The following is a 23,960-nucleotide window of genomic DNA, read 5'->3' on the forward strand; positions in this document are numbered from 1 at the left end:
CTTGGAGGGAACCTTGCAAGTGGTAGTGTTTCCATGTGCCCTTTTCCTTCTTGGTTGTAGAGTTTGCAAGTTTGGAAGGAGCCTTAGTGAGTTGTTGCAGTACATCTTGTAGATGGCACATTGTGCACTGGTGGTGCAGGGAGTGAATGTTAAAGATGGTGAATGGGGTGTTGTTCAAGCGGGCTGAATGTCTTGGATGGTATCAAGCTTCTTGAGTGCTGTTGGAGCTGCACTCATCCAGGCAAGCGAAGAGTATTCCATCACACTCCTGACTTGTGCCTTGTCGATGGTGGACAGGCTTTTGGGACTCAGGAGATGAGTTACTGTCCACAGAATTCCAAGACTCTGATCTGTTCTTGTAGCCACAATATTTATATGGCTGGTCCAGTTCAGATTCTGGTCAATGATGTTGATAGTGAGGGATTCAGCGATGGTAATACCCTTGAATTGTTAGATTTTCTCTTGTTGGGGATGGTTATTGCCTGGCACGTCTGTGGTGTGAATGTTACTTGCCCAAGCCTGAATATTGTCCCGGCCTTGCTGCATATGGACACAGATTGCTTCTGTATCTGAGGAGTCGCGAATGGTGCTGAACATTGTGCAATCATCAGTGAACATCCCCATTTCTAACCTTATGATGGAGGGAGGGTCATTGATGAAGCAGCTGGAGATGGCTGGGCCTGGAACACTGCCCTGAGGAACTCCTGCAGTGATGTCTGTGGACTGAGATGATTGGCTTCCAACAACTGCAACCATCTTCCTTTGTGCTAGGTATGAATCCAACCAGTGGAGAGTTTTCCCACTAATTCCCATTGACTCCAGTTTTACTCAGGCTCCTTGATGCCACACTCAGTCAAATGCTGCCTTGATGTCAAGGACAGTCACTCTCACCTCGCCTTTTGAGCTTAGCTCTTTTGTCCATGTTTGGATCAAGGCTGTGATGAGGTCAAGAGCTGAATGACCCTGATGGAACACAAACTGAGCATCAGTGAGCAGATTATTGCAGAGTAAGTGCTGCTTAATAGCACTGTTAACGACACTTTCCATCACTTTACTGATAATCGATAGTTGACTGATGGGGCGGTAATTGGCCAGGTTGGATTTGTGCTGCTTTTTGTCAACCGGACATAACTGGGCAATTTTCCACATTGCTGGGTGGAACCCAGTGTTGTAGCTGGACAGGAACAGCTTGGATGGGGCATGGCAAATTCTGGAGCACACGTCTTTAGTAATATTGTCAGAATATTGCCAGGGCCCATAGCCTTTGCAGTATCCAGTGCCTTCACCTTTTTCTTGATATGATGTGGAGTGAATAGAATTGGCTGAAGACTGGCATCTGTGATGCTGAGGACCTCAGGAGGTCAAGATGGATCATCCACTTTGCACTTCTGGCTGAATGGCTGCAAATTCTTCAGCCTTGTCTTTTGCACTGTTGTGCTGGGCTCCCCCATCATTGAGGATGTGGATATTTGTGGAGCCGCCTCCTCCAGTGAGTTGTTTAATTGTACCACCATTCATGACTGGATGCGGGAGGACTGCAGAGCTTAGACCTGATCCGTTGGTTGTGGGATCACTTAGCTGTGTCTATTGCATGCTGTTTCCACTGTTTGGCACGGAATTAGTCCTGTGTTGTAATTTCACCAGGTTGACACCTCATTTTTAGGGATGCCTGGTGCTGCTCCTGGCATGCCCTCCTGCACTCTTAATTGAACCAGGGTTGATCCCCTGGCTTGATGGTAATGATAGAGTGGGGGATATGGTGAGCAATGAAGTTACAGATTGTGGTTGAATATAATTCTGCTGCTGCTGATGGCCCACAGTGCTTCATAGATTCCCAGTCTTCAGTTGCTAGATCTGTTTGAAATATATCCCATTTAACATGATGGTAGTGCCACACAACATGATGAAGGATATCCTCAGTGTAAAAATGAAATGGGACTTCTTCTCCACAATGAGTGTGTAGTGGTTACTCCTACTGATACTGTCACGGACAGATGCATCTGCGGCAGGTAGATTTGTGAGAGCAAGGTTGTTATGTTGTACTATGGGTTTGTTTTGCTTGCGAACCGGTTGCATGTGTATCTGTTGGCAGGTGAGTCGATTACAGTATACTGCAGATGCAGGGACCAATATGAAATGAAACGCATGCTATTTATGTGCACAGACAACAGAGGACTAACATGTCGTGTGCTTCTCCAACCAGACCCTGCCCTAGACTAACATTAACATGGTAGCTCGCGTTACACAGCTATTGTGTCTTACAGTCACGTGGTCAATCTGCTCACATTTTCTTAAAGGTGTATTACACTTCATGTTACCACATCCTTCCCCCTTTACTTGAAAATACAATATTTACAATATTTTACAATATTTGAACTATTTACAAAAATTAACCATTTACAAATTAAGTCTCTCAGGAGGCTTTTTCAAACGTGTCAACCATCGTAGTTCTACGACTTCGGATGGTTTATCTGAGGGCTTCCTCTCAGGAGTTATCTGTCTACTCGGCTCCCCAGTAGAAATCTGTAAGTTTGCATCTTCAACTCTCTCAAGCTCAACGGGTCTTACAGGTATTTCCAAAATAACAGATGTTCCTTCTACCTGTGGTGTAGACTCCAACAGAAATGTTTGGCACACCTTTTCTTGTGGATCTGTTTCCCTTTTCCTGAGGTGATTTACATGTCTCATGATCATCTGACCATCAACCAATATATGGTAGGACAGGGGTCCTGTCACTGCAATTACTTCACCTGATAGCCATTTGGGCCCATCTCCAAAGTTCTTTGGAAAAACTGCTTCCCCTACATTGAACTTTCTTTCACAGCTATGGTAATTATGTTTGTTTTTCCGGGCCTCCTGACCTGTCTCTACCCTCCCCACTAAATTTGGCCTTACGAGGCTCAACCAGGTCCTGCGACGTCTCTTCATTAATAACTCTGCAGGGGCAATAGCTGCAGTCGTATGTGGCATAGTCCTTTGGCTGAGCAGGAAACATGATAAATTCATTGCTATAGAGTCCCCCTCTCGATTTTTCATTCTGGCCTTAAAGGTCTGGACAGCCCTCTCGGCCAAGCCATTAGATGGAGGATGGTATGATGAGGTGTTATGCCATTGAGACTTGTAAGTCTTTGGAATTCCCCACTAGTGAATGCCATTCCGTTATTAGACACTGTTATCTCTGGTAAACCGTGTATCGCAAAACTCTGACACAATCTGTCTATGGTGGCGGTATATGTGGGTAATCGCACCTTGTATACATCCATCCATCTGGAGTGAGTGTCAATAAGTAAGATGAACATTGTGCCCAAAAAAGGCCCCACGTAGTCAATGTGGAGGCAGACCCACAGCCTTCCTGGCCATTCCAAAGGGCGCAATGGAGCAGAAGGAGGCAATTTCTGCACTTGTTGGCACTGCATGCAGCTCTTGACCATGTTTTCAATTTCAGCATCCATCCCTGGCCACCATAGGGAGCTGCGTGCCAACATTTTCATTCTGGAAGTGCCGGGGTGAGCGCTATACAATTCTTTCAGTAATGGTTGTCTTCCTCTGGGAGGCACAATGACACTCGATCCCCACATTAAGATGCCACCCTGGCAGGCGAGATTGTATCTCCTGTTAAAATAGTGCTTCATTTTGTCCGACTTTGGCTTGTTAGAGCATTCCTGCAAGACTTGTTCCCTGATGAGAGACAAAACTGGGTCGCTGTTGGTCCATTCTCTGATCTGTTTGGCATTCACTGGTCATGAACTCAGAAAATTTAATAAGAAGACAAGTTCTTGAGGGATGGGAACATTCACCTTGCTGTCCTTCAGGGGTATTCAGCTCAATGGGTTGGCATTGGCAATCTGGCTTCCCAGCTGGTGGATACAAGTATATTTGTAAACAGCTAGAATCAGCGCCCACCTTTGGATGCGTGCAGAGGCGATTGGGGGTATTGCCTTATCTTCCCCAAACAAGCCCACTGGTGGCTTGTGATCAGATACTATAATGAAATGGTGACCATGCATGTATTGGTGGAATTTCTTAACGCTAAAATACAATGGATAAGCCTTCTTTCTCTATTTGTGGGTATCTTCATTCTGCCAAACTGAGGGAAGAATTCTCCCCCCGTTGGGGGGGAAGTGCAAAAGCGGGCGTGTACAGACGCTCCTCCGATTGGCGTCCCCAATTGGGGGCGCGCAGCCATTTTTACGTCCGCGGGCCAATTAAGGCCCACCCAGTGTGACATCCGCGAGGAAGCGTTATGCGCTCCCTGTGTTGGCGGGGGTGGGGGGCGGTGTTGGTGGGGGTGGGGTGGACCCCTCAGCTTAGAGTGTGGTCTTTGGGTCAAAATGTACCAATAGGGCCGATGAATGTAGTAACTGCTTTACTGTCATAAAAGTCGGTTGCTGTGGGGCTTGCCAAGTCCACCTGTGATTTTTCTTGAGTAGCCCATATAATGAAGCCAGTACTGTAAACAAATTTGGGAGAAAACAACCATAGTAGTTAACCATTGCCAAGAAGGCCTTGAGTTCTGTGGCATTTTTCGTTGCTTGTGCCTCACGAATAGCTCTCACCTTGTCTTCTACTGGATGAAGGCCCTGCGAGTTGACCCTTTGACCCAGGTAAATCTTTTCATTTGCTTGGAAGATACATTTTTCCCTTTTCAAACATACTTCGACTTGTGAGAAACACTTTAATACCTCTTCCAGGTTAGCCATGTGTTCTTCATTAGTTAGTCCTATTACTAGGACATCGAGATAAACCACTACATGGGGTAGACCTTGGAGTAAATTTTCCATAGTCCATTGGAAAATAGCACAAGCCGATGAGACTCTGAAGGTTAACCTGAACTACTGGTATAACCCACTGTGTGTGTTGATAGTCACAAAATCCTGAGAGGCCTAGCTCGACTTGCTGGTAAGCGTGGCTCATGTCGAGTTTTGTATATGCGGTTCTCCCTGCCAGCTTGAAGTACAATTCATCCATTTTTGGTACAAGATGCCTGTCAAGTATGGCCACTTTATTAACGATCAACTTGTAGTCCCTGCATATTCGCACACTCTGGTCAGGTTTTAGTACTGGAAAATTCATAAAATTGTACAGACTGTAAGACTCCCAACCTTTCCAGCCTGTCCAATTCAATATCCACTTTTTCTCATAATGCATAGGGGACTGACCTTGCCTTCAAATATCTGGGAGTTGCTCCAGGATCCATGTGGATTTTAGCTTGCAGCCCTTGAAACTTCCCGAGTTCTCCCCTGAACACCGAAACATATTTTTGTAATCATTCTTGCAAATCTTTCATTCTGAGTTGAAAAATCTCAGTCCACTCCAACTTTATTTCCTTAAGCCAGTTCCGACCAAATAGAGTTGCTATCACTTTTTTTTTTTATTTGTTCATGGGCTGGCCAGGCCAGCATTTATTGCCTATCCCTAGTTGCCCAAGAGCATTTTAAGAGTCAACCACATTGCTGTAGGTCTGGAGTCACATGGAGTCTAGACCAGCAGATTTCCTTCCCTAAAGGGGCATTAGTGAACCAATGGTTTCATGGTCATCATTAGACTTTTTAATTCCAAGTTTTATTGAATTCAAATTCTGCCATCTGCCATGGTGGGATTCAAACTCAGATCCCCAGCGCATTACCCTGGATCTCTGGATTACTACTCTGGCGACAATACCACTACACCATCACCTCCCCTTTATCGGGAGGTAGGTTAGCAGACTGACTTCCATATTGTACTGGAACCTTGCATATACCTTTCACTCATATGTTTTCACCAGTCTTTAGTCTGGTATCTGAGTTTTCCAGCTCTAGTGAATGGCCTCCTTCATTCAGATACTTAATGTGTGTTCCCCTATGACTGTCATGGATGTGCCTGTTTCCACCTCCATTCGAATGAGTTTTCTGTTGACTTCTACTGTCATGTTGATTGGCTCTGTTTTACCCATTTTTAAGTTGTGTAGCGAGTAAATGTCTGACTATGTTTCTTCTGGTTCCTCCAGTATATAAAATTCACGACTTCTGACTTTTTGTTTGAACTTTGGCCTCAATCTTTCTTTACAATATCCCATAATGTGGCCGTTGCGATGGCAGCAGAAACACTCTGTTCTTTTAATTTGTCGTTCGTTTGTAGGCTGTCTGTTCAAATTCTGCTATTATTAATGTGGGTTTTATCTGTTAAGCCATTGTTTTTTGCTAGTCTGTTAGTGGTGGCTATTCCCTGCCTTTCCGCGGAGCCTTGTGCTTCCGCGCCATTTCTAACTGGTGCTTCCCTCCCGACGCGAAGGACGGCGCCATTTTGTGCTCTATTGATTGCTTCTGAGTCCCTGACTGTGCTTTCCATTGCGAGCAGCAACTCCAGCGCCTTGCTGAAGTCTAAATTTGTCTCAGACAACAACCTTTTTTGAATGGCGTCTTTGTTAACCCCACATACTAATTGGTCTCTTAACATGTCGTTAATTGATGTCCCGAACTCACGCTGGTCTGTCAGTTGTTTTTAGGTTGTTACACAGCAAGCGACTGTGTCTCCAGGGGCACGACACCTCGAGTTAAATTTAAAACGCTGCGTTATTACCGAGGGTTTCGGCTGAAAGTGGCTTTTTGCTAGATTCACCAATTTACCAAAGCTCTTGGAATCTGTGGTGTTGGGTGCTATTAGAATTAGGCCGTATGTTTTACTGCCACATGTCGATAATAGGATTGCCTTTCTCTTCTCCTCCCCCGATATGTCATTGGCCAAAAAGAAAAATGTGAGGCGTTCAATATAATGTGACCATTACAATATACTGCAGATACAGAGACCAATATGAAATGATGCATATACTATTTCTTTACACTGACAACAGAGAAATAACATGATGTGTGCTTCTCCAACCAGACCCTACTCCAGACTAATACTAACATGATAGCCCGTTCTACACAGCAATTGGGTCTTACAGCCATGTGGTCAATCTAATACATTCTTTTAAAGGTGTATTACACCTCAGATTACCACAGAGGTCAAGTATGTTTTTCCCCCTTGTTGGTTCCCTCACGACCTGCCGCAGGCCCAGTTTAGCAGCTATATCCTTTAAGGCTCAGCCAGCTCAGTCAGTAGTGGTAGTACCAAGCCACTCTTGGTGATGGACATTGTAGTCCCCCAACCAGTGCACATTTTGTATTCTTGCCACCCTCAGTTCTTCATCTAAGTGCTGTTCAACATGGAGGAGTACTGATTCATCAGCTGAGGGGGGAACAGTAGGTGATATCCAGCAGGAGATTTCCTTGCCAATGTTTGTCCTGATGCCATGAGACTTCATCAGATCCGGAATCAATGTTGAGGACCCTTTGCCTTAACAAGTACAAAAGGAAAATCATTGTTTCCCCACCTGAAATAAATTATGGTACCGCATCTTCTAGGTCTGATGGGAGATTGGATTGAAATTCTATTTTGTAATATTTGTGATAAATTCAGTCAAATGCTCGTTTGAAATAAATCTGGTATTTCAACAAACATATTTACCCAGATCATATAAGTGGATTAACATTCTCATTTTCTGGCCTAGAATGTCAATGCAGTGTATTTTTAAAATAAAATAATGAATGATAGCCTTATTTGAATAGATGGAGACCTTTTTAAAAGATGATGTTGATTGGGTGCATAGTGAGCAGGGGCAGGGGGTAAGGAGGATACAGGAAAGGATTGCCCTCAAATAGAGTTGTGCATGAGATTTGCTTTGAGACTGGGAAGTATTAAGAAATCAAAATGGAAGCACTGCAGTGGACACAGAAGCTGCTCGTTAAAGGAGAGAGAAATCACTTATCCTCCAGTTAGTGCTCAATCCTCTGGTGAGAATGGAGGTCAATGAAGGTGCAGTGATGAGTAGGTAGAAAGGACAGTGGGATTAAGAGATTGGAGGTGATTTACAGAGCCAAAGAAAATTTAAAAAATGGGGCGTGAGTGGGGATAGTACATTAGGCCTAGAAGGTGTAAATCAGCAGCTAAAATAGAAAATTGGCTTTGGATTACAGATGCAAACTGACCCATGCAAAGGCTGAATGAAGCCTTTGGCCTTGAATGGTTGTCCAAGAAGTAAAGAAAAATAGTTGGGGTTGGTCACCTTTCAACAAAGTCTAAAATTTGAGTGAGTAAAGTAAATTTAGAGCTTGACTGACTGGGAGTCAGGCCTTGTTTGTTCATATTGAATCAAAATCAAAAGCTGGTGCCTGGTTAATTGTTAGTCTTCAGAACCTGCCCCACAAAGTTGGGCCTCAGGCAGGAGAACTGCATAATGGACTTTGTAGTGTAGAATTACTGCTGTTGGAAGCTGGGTCAGTGTCAGGAAGCCTATGACCTCAGAGAATTTCATCACTAACTTTTAGAGCAAGTAACATGAGAGTGAGATTATAACAGGAATAACTTGCTTAAGTATCAGTTAAATATTAACAGCCATCCGATCAAATTTTAACATGCTCAATGAGGCTTTCATTGATCCCACTTTGAGGGGCCAGAGTGTTTTCAAATGGCACCACTGCACTTACTGGTCTAATCTGACTGGATCTCTGTCATTTGGTGGGTAGCTTGAAATGGTTGGGGTGCAGTGAGAGTCTGATTTGACTACACAAATCAGGATCGTGTGGCATCAATTGGACTCCAATACAATAGCAAAGGGCTTGAAAATTGCAAGGGCAGAATTGTCCATTCGGTGTGCGGGCGCGGCCCGACATGCCAGAATGTTAAATGACACGCGATGATGTTGGGCATACGTTCCGATGTCATTGCGAAGTCGTACGATATTCGATCGGCAGGCGCGCAACCAACTCAGATAGTCTGATAATTGATGGGCCTATTAACCAGGTAATTAACCTGAATTTTATGCTGCTCGTCCAACCTTACTGTTGGCGGGCAGACGAAAAGGCCAAGGGGCCTTTATGTTTTTTAGGAAACCTCATCCGTGAGCAGGATGAGGTTTCCTGAAGCTTTTACAAATTAGATAAAAACTTTTTTTGATAAATAAAAACATGTCCCATCTCATGTGACACAGTCACATGAGATGGGACATGTTTCATTAAATTTTTATTATATTTTTTTTTTAAAAAGCGCTTCAATCTCCCTGAGGCAGCTCTGTGCCTCAGGGAGATTGAAATGCTCTTTCATGTGTATGCGCTGGACCCGACTCTCCCTCCTCCCCCCGCCTGCATAGGTAGCGCTACCGCTCACAATCCACGCAGGGCGGGCCTTAATTGGCCTGCCCGTGTGAAATCGCAGTACGGAGCCAATCACGGGCGGCGGTCAGCTCCACGATGGCCCCTGCCTGCTCCTTCCGAGCCCGCCTGACGAATGGAAAATCCTGGCCTATAACTAGCAGCCCTTGACAGGACTGCCTCAGGGTTGTTCAAATTTTTTTTAAAAGGCAAGAAAAATGATTTTTTGGAGGCAGTGGTTTTGCGGTAGAAATAGAAATGAAGTTATCAGGCCTCACTGTTATTAAAGAATAAATCAGACAGCAATTTCCTGTTTTGTTCAACTAAACATGGAAATTAGAAAGCTGCTGTCAGTGTTACCTTGCACCTTCAGAATTTGCACCATACTGATATCTCATTAAGAGGCTCACCATCCAAATACATGGAAGGGTATTAGGTTGGGGTACCTTCATGATAGTTGCACACTAAACACACCAGAAAAATTTAGGACTGCCTCATTCAAATGTCAGCAAATTTTTAACGGTGTCATAAGTATTGCTGAAAAGAGAGACATTGCTGAAGCTTTTCATCTTGCACTCATCAGGGCAAATAGAAGAATGTCACATTTCAAATGATCACAACAATTTATACTACAGGAGAAAAGGCAGCTGATTAGTTGGCAAGTCAACTCTGATTGGCTGAGGCATTGCCATGGAGAAAGCAACGAGGAAGCATAAGCTCCCCAAGCTCCCAGGTAATTCAAAAAAGGAGCAAGGCTTGAACATATTCCTTTTGTTTGCAGAGAACTGGTCCCTACATATGAATGTATGTCACTTCTAGCAAATATAAATGAGCCATTTTATAAACTCAACTGATTATCTTAAATTGGTGGTAACACAGTCAAGATTGTTCAGAAAGTGTTGCCTAACCTCAGAATCACACCTAACATTAGATGCTTTGTTTTGGGCTTTGTAAGGGTGGGCTGGTTGATATGGTCTGTACTCTGCTTATTAGGAGCAGCTGAACGGACATGCTGCTCGATTCAATCAGCCAATCAATGGGATGTATGACCTACCTGTCTGGCATTGCCCTCATTCTGCCTTCCCAGGCCTATTACTGCAGATCACCTCTCACACCAACCTAGCTTGGAAGTAAACTCACCCCACTCTGTATGGGCACCTCTTGACAACCCCAGCTAACCATCCACCACTGACATTCAGCCTCATCTTAATGCAATGTCACACCTATCTCTCATAGTGACCCTCCACAAACATTGTCCTTCTGTTTTGTAAACACATTCCATTTCCTCACATGCAGAGGTTTGTTCTTTCCCTCCTTACAAGAGAAAATAGCATGAACAGGGAACAGAGGTGGCCTGCCAGAGACCTCCATTTTGGCAAATGCAGAGGAGGCAGCGCTGGAGATTAGCCAAGTTTCAGGGTGCCTGGCTATTAGAGATGGAGAGTGGAATCTTGTGTCCACCCCTATGGCAAGTTTTGTGGCAGGGGGGTCATTTAATCAGGTGGGAGGGTGGCGGCTGGAGATTCCACCATCTCCCTGATTCCACCCTAAGTTAAGTTCAGGGCAGGAAGGCCCATGCAGCCCTTGGATGGCCTTTCTGCCCCATTGCCAATTGAAGCCCTTAAGTGGGCAATTAATGCCCACTTAAAGGCCTCATCCCACTGCCCCAGTTTTAACCCAAACACTGACATGTTTGCTTGCAGGTTCTCGAAGGGCATGGGGTTGTCCCTGGTTCAAAGGCACTCAGTGCCTGACGAAGGGGCCTGGCGTCGAGAAGGGGAGGGGCCCACTGATAGCCATCCCGCTGCCCTTGCTGCTGACCAACCTCATCAACCCACCCATGACTCCATCCTGGTATCCCCTTCCCTCCATCACTAACTTGTCCTTGGCTCCCTCCTCAATGTGAGGCCTTGGGTGGGTTTCGCACCAGGAGCAGCCATGGCCTACCTGGTGGCGCTGTGAGTGCAGAAGAGTTGCCAGCCTCTGATTGGCCAGCAGCTCATAGCAGGTGGGACTTTGACCACCGAGATCCTTGATCCCCGGGAAAGTGTCTTGAGTGTCGCAAGGTGCAGCAGGCCTTCCCAAAAAGAGACAACATGGGAGTCACAGTGGCTCTCTAGCTGGTGGCCAAGACCTCTGTCATCTTCACAAGATTCTGTACAGAGAAACGAGGGAGGGTCTCCCAGCTACCTGGTAACAGGATTAAATATATTAAATAGCATGCAACAGTCACGTTGGCTTGATGTCAGCAGCAATTAAAAATGATAATGTGCCCAGTGATGACTTAGCAATCTCTTGCCTTGAGATCTTCAAGGACAAGCAGTTGCTTGATCAGCAGCCCGTTCACCACCCTAAGCATTCACTTCCTCCAACCCCGATGCACAGTGGCAGCAGTGTGCACCATCTACCAGATGCACTGCAGGAGCTCACCACTCCTCCTTCAACTGCACTTTCCAAACCCACAACATCTACAACCTAGAAGGACAAGGGCAGCAGGTGCATGGAACACCACCACCTGGAAGTTCCCCTCCAAGCCACACACCGTCCTGACTTGGAACTATATCGCTGTTCCTTCACTGTCGCTGGGTCAAAATCCTGGAACTCCTTCCCTAACAGCACTGTGGGTGTACCTACACCACATGGACTTCAGCGATTCAAGAAGGCAGCTCACCACCACCTTCTCAAAGGCAATTAGGGATTGGCAATAAATGCTGGTCTAGCCAGAAATGCCTGCATCCCATGAAAGAATCATTAAAAATCATTAATTTAGTTCACCCCTCATATGCCCAGTGAACAGTTTTGAACACATTTAAACTAACTTATCTCCTAGTAGAAATACAATTAGACATGCATTAGTACTGTTCTCAGTCAGAAATGGAATGCATCTGCCTCCTTTTATACATGAAAGTATTTGCTTTATCTCTTGGCACAAACCCAAATTTTATTTATTTGCATTCTATTTGATCAGTTCTTGGTCACTGTCTTACTTTGGTCTAGACTCTGTTACAGTCTATCACTTTAGTCAGCACGAATGATCTCAGTACTGATACTGTTTAGGGTATTCCTTATTTTTTGTCTCTTGTTCATATCTGGTGGTGGAACGGTATAAAACATGTTTATTTGTATTCAGATATATAAAACAAAAATGTTATTCACTTTCAAGTGTAGATTTTTATCTATTGTAAATTGTAAGCTGGATAAAGTAACATTTTCAACAACAGACTTTTAGGCACCAGAATTGCATATGGCCATTCTCAACCTTATAATTTGCTGCCTCATATTTTACTGGTAGATCACACTGATGAAAATAATAACAATTCTCTGTTGCACACTAAACATTGTGCTGCCATTGATGTAATGTGTGCTGTTGCCAAAGGTAGGTCCTTAGCTCATGGTTTGCAGCTGCTTCATCCTCAAGCATTTCCTTGGCTTTTTTAAAAATCAGGGGTGGTTTGCCATTGCCTTCCACTCTCAGGGGGGTAGGTGAGGAGGCTGGGCCCAAGCCCACTTCAGCCAGAACAGGAATTGAACCCATGCTCTTGGCATTATTTTGCAACATATGCTAGCCATCTAAGCTAACCAGCCCCCATACACTACCATGTATAAAGATGGAAAAACATTTTGAGGCAACTGCTGCCTGCCTCATTAATGCTGGATAGCTAGCAGTGGGACTACTTTTAAATTTTATGCCTCCGGCCGCCGACACCCCGCTTCAATAACCTCAATTGTTGCTGATCAGTTTGACCGATTTTTATTATTGATTGATGGCAGGTGTCTTTGCTCCCAGGATTGCCGCCTAATGGCCTTAAATCTGTCTTAGCTCTCTATTGATGCTGCCAAATGTCTGTTTGCCGAATCCCAAATCTGCACTGTAATTCACCAAATCTATTCTAATGAGGCACAACCCTAGCTTTTGGTCATCTGCAACTGCTTACCCGCCAACACCCCCCAACCCCAAAATTAATTCAGGCTCATAAAGATATATCCAAATTTCTCTAGGCATTTTATTATTTTATTTGCCTGCTTTTGGTTGTCTTTAGAATTCCCAGAATTCCCTGATTGGATTCCTTTAATATTTTAAAAGACCTTTTGCTTGTCTCCTTATTACATCACTATTCAACCTAAATAGTTTCTGCTGCATTTAATCTGTCTTCACTGGGTTAGATTGAATTTTGATAGGAGCCTCATCAACACAGCCTTCAATACTTTCATTTTTCCACTGTAAGTCTTACAAGTATTATTATGCTCCAATTAACCTTTTAAACTAATCTGCATTCCTTCTAAGTGTGCTATGTTAAAGTGCACAGATTTTGTGTTGCCATCTTTTACAGTTACATGATTTTTTTGAATGTCAATGGCATTGTTTACTGGATGTTGAATGATCCTTCACGATTCTCTGGTCCTGAAACTACTTGTCAGCGTGTGGCGGCGGGGCCCGCTCGCCGACACGTAAAATGACACGCAGTGACGTCAGGCACGCATCCCGACTTCACCGTGCGTCATTCAGACCTTCAGTTCGGTGGGCGCACACTGGAGTCGGCTGCGCACCCGCCGATCTGTCAAAGGCCTATTAAGGCCGTTAATAATCTAATTAAGCTGGTTGCCTGGGCTGCCCGTACAACCTTAAGGTTGGCGGGCCGGCAAAGAGCCCAGGCAGCCTTTGCATTTATCATGAAACCTCATCCATAGACGGGATGAGGTTTCATGAAGTGCTTATAAATTGAATAAAATTTTTTAATTAAAATTCATTGACACATCCCAGCTCATGTGACACTGTCACATGATGGGACATGTCTGAATAATTTTTTTTCTTTATTTTAATTCTTCATAATCAAACTAATCTCCCTGAGGCAGCTCTGTTCCTCAGGGAGATTTCTGTGCTCTTTCGCGCTCAGCGCTTCTGGGTGCGCATCAGGCTGGGCGGGCCTTAATTGGTCCGCCCATGTCAAATGGCAGCACCCACTCCCACTCAGCTCCCCCACACCGATGGGGAGAAAATTCTCCCCCTGGTGTCAAGCTCCTTGAGTGATGCTATCATAGTTTGGTATCATTTGATACATAACTACAGTAACTTCTATATAATGTTGATAGAATCAAAATTGTTTTAGTCTGCATTTTCTTTCTGGTTTGACAGTATTGTTTGAAGTGTTCATGTCATCAACACATTTCATTATAAAGATCAGCAAACTGTGCCACATACACTCCCGAAGCCAGTGAACCATTAAAATAGCTTATTGCAAGTACATATTTCAACCAATTATATTCATTTAATTATTGTGCTAACATTGAAGATCAATCTATCCATTGAGATAATTTACAATTATATTATCTCATTTGCATAAGAAGACAAGTGATAAAACACAACACATGGTCTTTGAATATCACAATAATTATAAAATAAGAACCAAAGAAAAGGAGTTCAGATGTGTTCCAATGCACAGTGATTACTTGAAATGATGGTCTTCAGATGCATACCTTGCACTTAGCTCTTCTAGTGATTCTATTTTCGAATGAGCATCTTTTTTGTTGTTTGCGATTGAAACCTAAACTTTGTCAAAAATATTACACAATTTAGATGTGCAGATCAGACTACAGGCGCTCATTGTGTTCAAAGATGTTTTACTGTATACGAATTTAATGCATTGTCAGGAAGATATAATAATTTTCATAATGTTATTAGAATTTATTGTAAAGCAGAGTAATAGTGGGGTATGTGTCTATGGGCCTGTGTGTGTGTGTGGGACTTTTAAAGGCAGCTGGTCTGAAGGCTTTGATGTAAGAAGGGAAGCTAGGTTTGAAATGCTAAATAAGTAAATATGGGTGAAGTATTAGACTGAGGTGTAAAGGGAACATTTGCTTTTTTAAATAAACAAGAGTAGCTTGAATTTAAAAGAGGGAGTGAAATGTTACACCTAGCCAGAAGAAGTTAAGAAACAGTGTGTTTATTTTCCCAAAGATTACTGATAAATTTAGAACTATAATAGATTTTTATTATTGGAGAGGTAAAGTCCAAAGACATAGGCCAGAAATTTCCCCCTGTTGCGGGGGTTGTGCAGGGGCGGGCGGGGGCAGGCACGAAACCGATCGGTGTCCCCGATTGGCTCCGCGCCGCCATTTTATGTGGAGTGGGCAATTAAGACCCGCCCGGAAGCGCTGAATGCTCCCTGTGCGGGTTGGGGGGGGGATTCCCTGAGTGGTTCTCTGCACTCTTTTCTGCATGCACGCGAAAGAACGCCAAGATCTCCGAGGCACGGGATTGCCTCAGGGAGATTTGTTGAAGTTATGGAGATTTGAATAAAGGTGGGAAAAAAATTTAAGGACATGTCCCCTGATGTGAAACTGTCACATGAGCTGGGACATGTCCATTATTTATTTCAAAAATTTTTATTTAAATAATAAACCCTTCATGAAACCTCATCCTGCCCTTGGATGAGGTTTCATGAAAAATGCAAAGGCCGCCTGGGTTCTTCGCCTGCCCACCAACCTTAAGGTTGGATGGGCAGCTCAGTTAATTACTTCAATTACTTTTTAACAGGCCTTTATAGGCCTTTGACAGTTTGGCGGGTGCGCAGCTGACTTGGCTGCATGCCCGCTGAACTGAATATCTAAATGATGTGCGGTGACATCAGGATGCCCTGCTGACATCACCGCGCGTCATTTTACGCGTCGGCGAGCGGGCTTCTCACCCCCCCTGCTCGCCGACAGGAAAATGCTGCCCATAGTGAAACAATGGGAATTTGCTTTCAAAGGGGAAATATGAATAAAGGAGAGATGCCTGTGTGTAAGGGCAGGCATTTCAATATCTAACACAAGTGTGAAAAGCCTCCAGCATCCAAGCCTTAAGCTGCTGTCTACAAGGAACCAAAGCTGAGAAAAACTCACTCTGAATTCAACTGTCCAGGGTGTGTGCTTTGCTTGGGTCTGCTTAAATCTATGGGCAGAATTTTGCCCTCGGATGGCATGCGGGCCCCACCAGCTCGGAGGTGGGCGGACAGCCTATCCCCGCCACCGAAACGGGGCCCGCCGCCATTTTGAGTGGGTGGGCCAATTAAGGCTATGCGCTTCCTGTTCTGGGGGGAGAGGGAATCCCCAACTGTCAAAGTGCACTCTTTCGCGCATGCACGTGAAAGAACACACTGCTCCCTGAGGCAAAGTCCTGTCACAGGGAGATTAATGACAGGTAAGTAAAGTCTAAAAATAGAAAAATATTAAAATTATTAACATGTCCCCCTCATGTGACAATGTCACACCAGATGGGACATGTTAATAATAATCACTTAAAATTTATTACATTTTAAAAAAATGGATATGAAACTTCATCCCGCCAGCGGATGAAGTTTCATGAATAATCTGGAGCCCGCTGGGGCTCCTGGCCTGCCCGCCAGCCTTAAGGTTCGATGGGCAGGTATTTAATTATCTTAACTAGCCTGTCAAAGGCCTCAATTGGCCATTGACAGGTCGGCGGGCAGACAGCTGATTTCACTGTCCGTCCGCCTTCCTAAAAATTTAAATGGCCTGGGATGACATTGGGGATTCCTCCCGACATCATCCCGTGTCATTTTCCCCTCGGCGAGTGGGCCCCGCCCCCAAATCGTCGAGGGGAAAATCCTGGCCTATGTGTTTTACTGTTGCCTTAAGAGAGGTATAACTGGGAGTAACTAGATTAATCAGGGAGCTGGGAGTTATTATTACAGTAATTTGTAGACCTATGTATGTGCTTAAAATACTTTCTTCTATTAATAAATGTTTAATTTAGTTTTGTAAAAAACCAATAAGATGCGGTGGTCTTATTACAATTGAATTCAAGGCACGTGCCTCGAAATTTATACAAATCGCAAAACCGTTGTAGCAGTTATTTCAAGTTTCCCTTTGGGATTTGAGCAGCTTAGCATTTACCATCGGCTGTGCCATAACAGCATGACTGCAGGAGAGAGTGAAATCAAGATCATTTATTGACAAAGAGCTAAAGGGAGAGCAATTCAGGATAAGACATGAAGAAAGTATAGGGTAGATTTTCTCCTTCCCTTCCCCCCACTACACCATTGCTATTCCAACAATGATTTAGGCAACCAGCTGGCAGAGAATGCTAGCCAGCCACATGGTATTCCCGGCAGGATGGCATGGTCTATTTTGAAGGCTGAAGTTTGTAAGGCTGGTGGTATGTGTGCCCAAAGAAGATAGGTTCCAGGGCAAGAATGAGCCTGGTGCAGGAGTACCAAGAAGTCTAAAGGAGCTCACTGCTCCTCCCAACCCGAAGAATATGAAATAAAACCTCCCATGGAAACTGGACATGCTCCACCCAATGCTGTCCTAAAGTGGCTATTCAGTTCTTTTATCTTAGGACACCACATTGCACATTAAAAGGACATACCACCTGACTCAAGTGGGTACTTTGACTGCCCAACAGAACACCTTTAGGAAGATAGAGACGGGCACATAATAACATACGAATTAGGAGAAAGCTCAGGCCACTTGGCCCTTGAAGCCTGCTCCTCCATTCAATAAGATCATGAGTGATCTGATTGTAACCTCCCACCTACCCCGATAACCTTTCACCCCCTTGTTAATCAAGAATCTATCCAGTTCTGCTTTAAAAACATTCAAAGACTCTGCTTCCACTGCCTTTTGAGGAAGGGAGTTCCAAAGACTCACGACCCTCTGAGAGAAAAAAAATCTCCTCATCTCTGTCTTAAATAAGTGAATCATTATTTTCAAACAGCAACCCCTAGTTCTAGATTCTCACACAAGAGGAAGCATCCTCTCCACATCCACTCTTTGACAACCCCTCAGGATCTTAAAGGTTTTGATCAAGTCACCTCTCACTCTTCTAAACTCCAGCGGATACAAGCCTAACCTGTCCAACCTTTCCTCATAGTACAACCTGCCCATCCCTGGTATTAGCCTAGTAAACCTTCTCTGAACTGCTTCTAATGCATTTATATCTTTCTTTAAATAAGGAGAACAATACTGTACACAATACTCCAGATGTGGTCTCACCAATGCCCTGTAAACTGAAACGTAACCTCCCTACTTTTGTATTCAATTCCCCTCACAATAAACGATAACATTCTATTAGCTTTCCTAATTACCTGCTGTACCTGCATGCTAGCCTTTTGTGATTCATGTACTAAGACACCCAGATCCCTCTGAATCTCAGAGCTCTGCAATTTCTCACCACTTAGATAATAAGCTTCTTTTTTATTCTTCCTGCCAAAATGGACAATTTCACATTTTCCCACATTATACTACATTTGCCAGATCTTTGCCACTTCTTCCAAGACCGTAGGATGAAGTCCACCAGGACCCAGGGATTTGTCAACCTGCAGTTCCAATAATTTGCTCAATTTTGCTTCCCTGGTAATTGTAATCTTCCTATGTTCCTCCCTCCCTTCCATTTCCTGATTTACATCTATTTCTGGGATGTTATTTGTATCCTATATAGTGAAAACCGATGCAAAATACCTGTACAATTGGAAGTTTTATTTCTTATCGGAATGTATCTATTTTGTGGGCTGAATTTTCCCTTTGGCATGTAGGGGTGGGCCCTGCACATCCTCGCATAAAATGACGCGCGGTGACATAGGGCGAGCGTCCTGAAGTCACCGGGTGCCATCGCGATATTTTGCTCGGCGGGCGTGCGATGACATCTGACGCGCGCCCGCCATTCATTAATGGGCCACTTAAGGCCCTTGACTCACCAATCGACGCTGATTTTTAGGCACCCGTGTGAACTTCAGGTCGGCGCACGAGCGCAACACACAGGTGGGTAGGACACATTTGTATTAACCTCATCCACGGGCGGGATAAGAGAGCTCACTGGGGTCGCGAATGTGCACAGTCAAGCATTTATTTTTCAAAGTTATTGAAACTTGCCTGTGTGATCTGCAATACTTCAAAAGGCATACCAGCCGCTTGGTCTGGACTCTTAACCTTCAGGTCAATACTCTGCAGTGAGGGATCTTTTCTGGGCCTGCGGGTTTCAGGAAGCCTTCCCTTAGCCTGGGAATGGGAGCTGAAATGTCCACTGGAGGCACCTCCTCTGAGGAGGAAGGGAGGGCTAGAAGAAGGAAGAGGTCAGGAATGCACATTCAGCCTCCAGGGGAGCCACCTTTGGGAGGAGCGGCGCAGGCACAAGGGGCGCAGGGCCAAGAGTTAGTCCAAGGTGGAAGGGGCCGCAGAAGACGCCACTATCCTGCTGCCAAGGTATACAGACGGTGAAGCAACTACCTCATTATGACTGAGGTGCAGTGCCGAAGGAGGCTCCGTCTCTCAAGGGAGAGAGTCAATACTGTCTGTTAGATGATTGGGCCTGAGATCTCCACTAACTGTGTGGGTGGACACCTCATGCCAGTGGCTCTAAAGGTCACAGCTGCCCTCAACTTCTATGCCTCTGGCTCCATCCAGGGTGGAGTCATCACTGGGTGATCTTTGTGGTGTCTCCCAATCTGCTGTCCACACCTGTGTCAAGCAGGTCACAGACGCTCTGTTCAGGCGTTCATGGACATTCATCCACTACCATTGGGACCAGGCAAGCCAGACACAGCGAGCCAGAGGCTTCGCAGCAATTGCTGGCTTCCCCCGCGTCCAGGGTGCAATAGACTGTACACATGTGGCCATCAAGGCGCCAGCAGGTGAGGCCGGTGCCTTTGTCAACAGGAAGGGCTTCCACTCCATGAACGTGCAGATAGACCTTGGCGGTCGTCTTCTGGCCCGCATAACCAGTGCTGGCCTTGCCTGGGAGGGAGCTTCCAGTTCCACAGTTGGCATCTCCCCAGTCATCGCAGCCTCACCGGATGCCACAGTCACTGAAAGAGGGGGAGAGGAGCTGCCGCTCTCATCCGAAGTGCCCTGAGAGGTGCCCACAGAGACAAGAGGCAGCTGCTGCACCAACATGAGGTCGCTTCAGACCTCCCTGCTCACCGTGGATGCATGGGCACCGAGCTGTGCAAGTTGATGCCCAAACAATCTCCCACTCTGGCACTGACCAGCTGAGGTCAATGCCGGCGTGAGGGATTGCTGGTCAAAGCGCATCCCCAGGAAGCCCTGACAGGTCTCCTGGAGTAGGCCCTCCACAAGAGTTGCCACTCTCTCCATGGAGGATGCATGGCGTTCGGACATGTGGCTCATTGCTTCGGCGAGCGTCCGTGTAGACTCCACCACCACGGAGACCAAGCCAAGCAAAGCCTCATGTATCTCCCCCAGATGCTCCTGCACACCTGGCCACATTTTGTGCGTTTGCTGCATCGCAGACAACTCCAGAGGCACATCATCAGGCACCGACTGAGCATGTGCCTGGTCCCCTGCAGTCCTCCGACTGCTGGCACCATGGGCACTCTCTGTCTCTGCCAGCTCCTCCAGTGACTGTGTAGTGCCCTCACCGCTGTGCCCCGGGACACTAGCCAATGTTCGAATTCCCACCGAGGTGCTAGTATCTGCGCTGGTGCCTGCCTGGCAGAAATGGTTTGATGCTGGTGAGAATTCAGGCTCTCAGGTGTGAGAGGGGGCCTCTGCTGCTCCTCCTCCCAGCCCTGCTCCGCTGATGCTGAAAGGAGGAACAAGGACATTGGATCAGTTAATATGGAGACAATGACAAAGTACATCCCTGTCCCCCGGATCATTATGGGCTCATCCTTCCATAAGTAATGGTCAAGCCATGTTGCAAAATTAAATAATTTAACATTCAGCAGTGCTATGGCCGTTGGGAGAACAATGGTGACCTCACTGTTGGGCATAAATACCTGGCCGTGGCATCCCAGCCTCACCAACACCAGTGGGCCTGGGCACATGGCGCCTGTCCAGATCCAGGGCCTCCTTCTCAAACCAGCTGAGAATGTCGATTTGCGCCAGTCCTCACACGCTCTGTCGGGTTATGAGCATTCTTCTCCTGAAAATGAGAGAAGAGCATTGATTAGTGAAAATTGCACATGGACTCTCTTCGCACATGACCCACCCTAACCAGAGTGGGACATATCAGGGCTCCAGAGCCTCCTCACCCCACTGCTGCAGAAAACTCACACAAAGGTGCTAGGCCTGCTCCACACCACCCCACCCTCCCCTTGGACACATGCTGCCGACATCACATTAGGCACCACATGGTATTTCCTTCCATATCAAGGAGGCGCAAGCACGTGGAGCACAGAGCACAGCAGATGGCTCGTTGCCACGCCACCTTGAAGCTCCCCTCCCAGCATCTCATCACCTTGACTTGGACATGTCCTGGAGTTCAAACACTGCGCCTAGGTGCAGCTCCTCCACGTTGCCCCCAAACCAGTCATGTAGGTCTCAGTGTAACACATGCTGTGGGGGAAAAACACATCTCATCACCCTGTCAGGCTGACCTCAGCATAGGCAGTATCTGCTTGCCCACCTGGCAAAGGAAAAATCCCGTCAATGATTCAGTGCAGACACTGCGCTCAGGCTTGCAGGAAGCGCGGGGGTTAGGGGGGTGGGGAGGGGGGATGGGGTGGGGGGGGTGGTCGGGGGGGTGGGCAGCAGGGTGGTAAGCCAACCTTATGAGTTACATGACAAATGCCGACATGGTACTCACCCTGCCAGAATGCAGCAAGTAATTGAAGCGCTTGCGACACCGGATCCAGATGTGCCACACCACATCGCGGGAGCTCACCACCTCACCTCCTCCCAGGCACGTTTCATCATGTTGGGTGGGGGGGGGGGGGGGGGGTGGGGCCCTCCTCCTCCCATCCTGAGGAACCAGCACCTCCCGCCATGCTGCCACCTCCTCGAGGAGGGCAGAAAGGCAGTCATCCGAGAAATGAGGGGCACATTGGCCCCCCCCAGCCTACCCTCCGGCCTGGCCTATCGCGCTGCCCTACCCTCCGGCCTGGCCTATCGCGCTGCCCTACCCTCCAGCCTGGCCTGCTCCGCTGGCCTACCCTCCAGATTGGCCTGCTCACCCTCTGGTGAGCCCTCCCACTTGACATTGTGATCAGCCCTGCAAAGGCTGCCAGTGCTTCGGATAAACAGGCCGCCGGGTCGCTATTAAACCTGGCGGTCAGTGCACTGCCGCCGCCCGCCCACTCCCGCTATCCTTGTAAGTCGGGCATTCCGCTGGACTGGCCATAATTGGCTCGCTCGCATAAAATCGCGGGCAGCAATCAGATCTGCGCCTGCCAGCGCTTGCTCCTGTTCCACCCCTCCTGCCAAACATAAGAGTACAGACAAGGCAAGAGAGAAATGCACTAACTTGGGAAATGATAAACAGAACGTGACAGAAGGGACAGGGAGTACAAAGTTAGGAGTAAATCAGCAGATAAAGCCAGACAGCACAAAAATAATAAGAGGACAAAATTAAAGGCTCTGTATCTAAATGCCCATAGCATTCGAAACAAAACAGATGAACTGACAGCACAAATAGAAATAAATAAATACGATCTGACAGCCATTACAGAGACATGGCTATAGGGTGACCTAGGTTGGGACCTGAATGTTTAAGGGTACATGCCGCCCGCGATTTTATGTGAGCGAGCCAATTATGGCCAGCCCAGTGGAATGCCCAACTCCCAAGGATAGCGGGAGTGGGAGGGTGGCGGGAGTGCACTGACCGCCAGATTTAATGGCGACCCGGCGGCCTGTTTATCCGAAGCACTGGCAGCCTTTGCAGGGCTGCTTCTTCTATTCTATTCTGCCCCTTCAATTTCTGAGATATCCCTTTAAAATCTGCCACTGCACCTCTATTGACCTTTCCCTCAACCTCATTTGCCAGTTCACTCTAGCTGGCCCTGCTTTCATGCCCTCATAATTGCCCTTATTTAATTTTAAAATACTAACCCTGGATGCACTCTTCTCCCTCAAACTGAATGCAAAATTCAATCATATTGTGATTGCTGCTACCTAGGGTTGCCTACACTATGAGGTTATCAATTAATCTTATTGCACAAGTCTGGTATAGCCTGCTGTCTGGTTGGCTCCAGAAAGTGCTGTTCCAAGAAACTATCCCGAAAGCACTCTATGAACTCTTCATCTAGGCTACCTTTCCCTTCTGATTTTTCCAATCTATCTGTAGATTAAAATCCCCCATATCACTATACCTTTCTGACAAGCACTCATTATCTCTTCATTTATACTCTGTACTACCATATAGTTACAATTAGGGGGCCTGTACACCACTCTCCCACAAGTGACTTCTTGCCTTTATTGTTTCTCATCTCAATCCAAACTGCTTCTACATCCTGGTTTCCTGAACTTAGGTTATCCCTCTCTCATGTGCTAATACCACCATTAATTAATAGACCCACCCCTCCACCTTTCTCTAACTTCCTGTCCTTACTAAATGTCATGTGCCCTTCAACATTCAGGTCCCAACCTAGATCACCCTGTAGTCATGTCTCTGTAATGGCTGTCAGATCGTATTTATTTATTTCTATTTGTGCTGTCAGTTCATCTGTTTTGTTTCGAATGCTACGTGCATTTAGATACAGAGCCTTTAATTTTGTCCTCTTATTATTTTTGTGCTGTCTGGCTTTATCTGCTGATTTTCTCCTAAATTTGTACTCCCTGTCCCTTCTGTCATGTTCTGTTTATCATTTCCCAAGTTAGTACATTTCTCTCTTGCCTTGCCTGTACTCTTATGTTTACCACTTCTTCCCAAATTTGATCCCTTGCCCCATTATTTAGTTTAAAGCCCTCTCCACTTCCCTAGTTTTGTGGCTTGCTCGAACATCAGTCCCAGCACAGTTCAAGTGTAGACCGTCCCAATGATACAGCCCACACTTTCCCCAGTACTGGTGCCAGTGTCTCACAAACCAGAACCCACTTCTCCCTCACCAGTCTTTG

The sequence above is a fragment of the Cetorhinus maximus genome, chromosome 1 (assembly GCF_964194155.1).
Source record: "Cetorhinus maximus chromosome 1, sCetMax3.hap1.1, whole genome shotgun sequence".
In the NCBI taxonomy this organism is placed as follows: Eukaryota; Metazoa; Chordata; class Chondrichthyes; order Lamniformes; family Cetorhinidae; genus Cetorhinus; species Cetorhinus maximus.